This window comes from Arachis ipaensis, chromosome B6, assembly GCF_059453495.1.
Source record: "Arachis ipaensis isolate K30076 ecotype BB chromosome B6, ASM5945349v1, whole genome shotgun sequence".
In the NCBI taxonomy this organism is placed as follows: Eukaryota; Viridiplantae; Streptophyta; class Magnoliopsida; order Fabales; family Fabaceae; genus Arachis; species Arachis ipaensis.
Window position 1 is genome coordinate 102589002 of NC_142441.1, and position 5739 is coordinate 102594740.

Genomic DNA, 5739 nt, shown 5'->3' on the forward strand with positions numbered 1-5739 from the left:
GTCTCTGTCTCTTGTGCCTTGATTATTATCTTTAATTTTGCTTGCTTAGAACACATGTACTACTAACATTTCATTGTGTAAGACATTCATGATCCATCTTAGCCCCATAGCCATTGTTCTAATTGTTGCTTGAGGATGAGCAAGCATTCTGAGTTTGGCAAGGGAAGAGGAAGAATAGACGAAAAAGGACAACAATGATGAAGATGAACTACAAGGTTGTAAAGTCCCTTTTCCTCTCATTTGTTTCTAGTACTCTAAATTGCATGATTGTCTTTATCTCTCTGTATGCATGTGTGGTATGAATAAGCATAGCTTGAATTTTGATTTGCAACATGTTGCTGTGACATTATGACTACCAACTTGAGTTTTGTGAATTCAAAAGCAAAAAAAAAAAAAAAAAAACGCATCATGATCATAAACAAACAAGAAATTAAAGAAGAACTTAGCATGTGCATACAAGTATTGAAAGGCTAGTCTGGTTAATTGTTGCTCAATCGCATTAGATTTTATTTAATTAAAGTTTTCATCTAGGACATTTTGTGAAATCTTTTGACAATCATGAAAACCTTGAAGAAGCAAATACAATTAAAGCAAGAAAAGAAAAAGGGAAAGAATGAGAAAGCTGAAGGCTCTGAGTACCAATGACAATTTCATTGTTAAGTACTTGTGGTGTTTATGTATCAAGTAAAATGCTTGAAAACAAAACACTTAGAAGTCAAGGCTAGGCTCAAGTGCAAAAGCACTCCCTCAAAGCTCAAGGCTCTGAGCATCAATGATTAGAGAATCAAGAAAAGAAACAAATGAGCTTAATGAAGTCCCCTAGTTAAATGCTTGTGGTGCTTATGTATCAAGTGGTAATACTTGAAAACAAAGCATTTAGAGTCATAGCTTTATTATCAACTCATGGGGCAAAGCACCTAAAAGGAGAAGCTAATAAGAAAATCAAAAGCTTGTTTCAAGGAAGGAATATAAGACAAAGATTTCATAAATTGAAGTAGATAGAAGCATCAATCATTTACATTTCTTTTGTGATTGTAGCATCCTTAGAAAACTAGCTTACCATAAACATTGAGTTGCTATTCTTTTTACCTTGGATTGTCAATCTTTATTGCATGATTCTTTTCTTGCTTGGGGACAAGTAAGGTTTAAGTTTGGTGTTGTGATGACATGTTACCATGTCATATTTTTCTATGCTTTTTCATACAAGAAATTTATAATTAGTGCTTAATTATTGCATTCTTTTGTGCTTAAATGGTATATTTCCTTAATCTTTTAATTTTATAAATTTTGTAGGAAATAAGAAGAAAAAGAAGCAAAAGAGCACAAAATAAGCTAAAAAGAAGAAAAGAGGAATTTTGGGCATATTTTGGAGTTGAGAGTTAGGGAGGCATGAATGAACCACAAAAAGGTGATCGAGAGCGTTGCCAGGCAGGGAATGAACTGGCGTGTTCCCTGGCAACGCCCACAACAACGCCAAAGCCAAGAACTTGGGCCAGAGGAGGTCGAGCACGTTTTTGGTGGCGTGTTTGCCAACAACTTCACCAAAAACGCCCAGTCAAGGCAGCCTGACCTTGCCCTATTCAAAGGAGCATATCTTGAGCTAGAAAACTCCAAATGAGGTGATTTCAGTGGCATTGGAAAGTAGACATCAAGAGCTTTCCAACCATATATCATAGAATGAGATTGGAGTTCATTGGAAGACTCAAAAGCTGGCTTTATTTATAGCCTCAAACACTAAGGGCGTTGTTGTTGGCGTGTTTGCCAACAACTTGGGCAACAACGCCAGGCAGCCTGACCTTGCCTTCTTCAATGGAATATAACTTGAGCTACAGAGATCCAATTGAGGTACTTTCAGTTGCGTTGGAAAGCTGACATCCAGAGCTTTCCAACGATATATAATAGTCCATAGTGAAGCATGAAATGGAAGCTCGAATCAGAGTCATCTTTAGACCCCAAAAATAAGAAAATGAGGTTGAGATTCAAGGAGGTATGAATGAGCAAAAAAAGGGGGTCGAACAAGTTGCCAAGGCAAGGATGAACTGGCGTGTTCCTTGGAAACTTCAGCAACAGTGCCCAGGCTAAGAAATTGGGCTAGAGGAGTTATTGAGCACGTTATTAGTGGCGTGTTTGGCAAAAATGCCCAACCAATGCAGCCTGACCTTGCCCTCTTCAATGGAGCATAACTTGAGCTAGAAAGGTCCAAATGAGATGATCCTAAGTGCATTGGAAAGAAGACATTCCGAGCTTTTCAATGATATATAATAGTTTATATTGAAGCAAAGAATTGAAGCTCAAAGTTTAGGCAACATCAAGCATAAAAAGTGAAGTAAGAATGAAGAACAAGCCAAGTGTTTGGCAACAACTTGGGCAACAACTTGGGCAACAACGCCCAAACACCATGTCCCACTCCCAGGAAATTGCCATGCACGTTGGCAACATGTACCAAGGCTGGCGTGTTTGCCAGTAATGCCAGGCCATTGGGCCAGAGCAATGAGAATGAGCCCTGTTTCCTCTGTTTGACAAGAATTCTCACATGAAACAAAATCAACAAGAGCAAGGCCCAAATTGCTAATCCAAAAGGAGAATTTCAAGAAGTTTTAAGAATAGTATAAATAGAGAATAGTTTTGTACTAGAGGACACTCTTAGACATTTTTACAATTTACATCATAGTAGTTACTTTTACTAGCTTTTCACTCTGCTTGGTGCTACACTCCCAATTGGGAAGCATAGCAGGGAGGAAGTTAGTTTTCTTTTGCAATTTTTGAATTTCAGTTTTCAAGAACTTCTTCTTCATTCTTCATTATTCTTCTCTATTCAATTGGAATGTTTACTTTTGGACTTCTTGTTGAATTTAGAGCTATGATTCACTAAACCTCATTTTCATTAGGGGGAGGAGCTCTGCTCATTTGAATGGGTTGATAACTTTTCTTTTCCTTCTCAATTCAAGTGGTTCATCTAAGAGGAAACTCTTGTTCTTCACAGATTTAATCACCATCGAGAGAGGGATTGAATCTATATGAATTATGTGGTGAACTTGAGAAAGGAGCTACATAATTCAGTTTAGAGTTCATCCTTTCATGATTTCTTTGATCAATACACTTTGGGTTGGGAGGAAACTCTTGTTCTTCGCAGATTTAATCACCATCGAGAGAGGGATTGAATCTATATGAGTTATGTGGTGAACTTGAGAAAGGAGCTACATAATTCAGTTTAGAGTTCATCCTTTCATGATTTCTTTGATCAATACACTTTGGGTTGGTATGTGAGATGTAACCTCCCTTAGTTGAGATTCTGGAAGTTGTGTGGCTTGGATTAGAAATTGAACTTCATCTCTTCTCATGAACAATTAGATCACGAGAGTGGCAATTGGTTGTGTTGAGAGAAATTGAGTTACCAAGAGATTGGGACTCAATTACCCACAAATTGCCATGGATCTATACCCATGATTGAGAAGGAATTGATCAACATCAATTCATGAGAATTTGTATCTCTGATCCCTAATGATCTTTTCCATTATTATTCTCATCTCTTTTGTTCTTTAGTTATTTTGAATACCCATTACCCAATTCCATTTTTCATTCAAGCAATTTAACATTTCTGCCATTTACATTCTGCTCTAAATTACTTGCAATTAAATTTCTGCACTTTATATTCTTGCACTATACTTCCTTGCAATTTATATTTAATGTCATTTAAGTTTCTTGCACTCTAAGTTTCAGTCATTTACTTTTATTTTCTTTCTTCATTGCAATTCTTTAGATTCCTTGTCATTTAATTTTTGCAATTACGTTCAAGAATTAAAATCTTATGAATCAAAACAATGTCTGCTTAACTAGAATACCATTTAACTAAAGTTGCTTAATCCACCAATCTCTGTGGGATCGACCTCACTCTTAGTGAGTTTTATTACTTGATACGACCCGGTATACTTGCCGGTTGCGCGTTAATATTTTAATTTTCGAGTATCAATAATCTGCAGAATTCACTGGGGGCGATTTTGGGTCCTGTTTTGTCCCAGTTTTCGGCCCAGAAAAGCAGACGAGAGCCAGAGAACATGCAGAAACTAAAACAACATTCATTCTACACAGTTTTTAGTTTTTAGATCTAGTTTTACTCCTCCTCTAGGTTTTCTCTCTACACATTCATAGTTCTTAGGATTTTTATTTCTATTGCTCTTTGCATTGGGATATTGAGAAGAGTTATTACCTCATCAAGACTTCGTCATTCTAGTTCATTTTCTTTACTTGGCTTTACTCTTCCATGTCCTTTAATTTACTCAATTTTACTATTGGATTATTTTAGAATTTATTAATACAAGAGTTACTTTTATTTTTAATTGATTCCTTTGAGTTTTATTTATCATGTCTTTCTTTAATTCCCTTTCCTATGTTATGAGTTTTACATTCACAATGAGCGAGTAGTTCCCTAACTTGATGGGGAGTTGATTGAAAGGGACCCTTGAGTTGGAATGCTCAAAAGAGAAATTGTAATTGGGTTTATTGTTGGATTTCCATCTAGTCACTAACGCCAGTCCTTCCAAGTAAGCGGATTGGGACTTGTGAATAGAAACAGCATTCTAACTTGTTTGACTTTTCCTTACCTAGTAAGGGATAACTAAACAGAACAACCTTCAATTATCAATTAATCTTGAGAGTATTGCAACAAGAATAGGGCTTCCAACTAATCTACTCCCAGTCAAGGCTTTTATTTAAATTACTTAATTTCTCCAATTTAATTTCCTGTTTATTCAACTCAAACTCTTTCTGAAAATATCTGATTAATAAAATAGCACACCTTTCTGCAACTCGTTGGGAGACGACCTGGGATTCATACTCCCAGTATTTTAATTTTAATTTTTGTGACAACCCTTCTAAATTGATAAGCGGATTTCTGGTTGGTTAAGAACTATACTTGCAACGCATATTTTATAACAATTCTTGACTCGCCAATTTCTGCCACGTCAATTTTTGGCGCCATTGCCGGGGAATTGTAATAGAGTGCTAAAGTTATTGATTTGATTTTATTTATTTGCATTTTATTTTATTTTGCTACTATGAGCTGCTTGTTTTTTTCGTTAGATGACGCGTTCACTTCCCGATATAAACTTGCCAGTATTCGATCCTGAGATTGAAAGAACTATTTCACGAATAAGGCAAGCTCGGTGTCGGTTAGTCCTCTCTGAGGGCAGATCTAAAATGTCACTTGAGAAAGAAACCAGCCCCCGTTCTACTGATTTGGTTGATTTACGTGCAGGTAACATGGCAGCAGCTAGGAGAGTTACTATCCCGGAGGCTGGAGCCCCTGATTTTACAATGCAACCATTTCAAGCGCATCACCCAGCGGTGGCTACAGACTTTGAAATAAAGACCGCACTGCTCAATTTGATGCCCAAGTTTCATGGCTTGCCTGCTCAAGAGCCTATCAAGCACCTGAGAGATTTCCAAGCAGCCTGTTCTACTGTCAGGCGTGATGGTGCAGATGAAACTTCAATTTTGCTGAAAGCTTTCCCGTTTTCTCTTGAGGGGAAGGCAAGAGAGTGGTACTACAGTCAACCAGCAGCAACTGTATCCAACTGCGATACACTAAGAAGAGAATTCTTGGAAAAATTCTTTCCAGCGGAAGTTACTGGTAAACTCAGAAAAGACATTTCCATGATTGTTCAGGATGAATCTGAGACTCTCTATGAATACTGGGAGCACTTCAATAATCTTCTGGAAGCATGCCCCCACCATATGATT

General features: G+C 37.1%; 1 non-coding gene across 1 annotated transcript; it reads right to left on the reverse strand.

Moving 5' to 3' along the window:
* Positions 1–5631: 5631 nt before the first annotated feature.
* Positions 5632–5739, reverse strand: LOC148562108 (small nucleolar RNA R71). The gene has a single exon (XR_015887062.1). It is a non-coding gene; the product is annotated as a small nucleolar RNA R71 (small nucleolar RNA).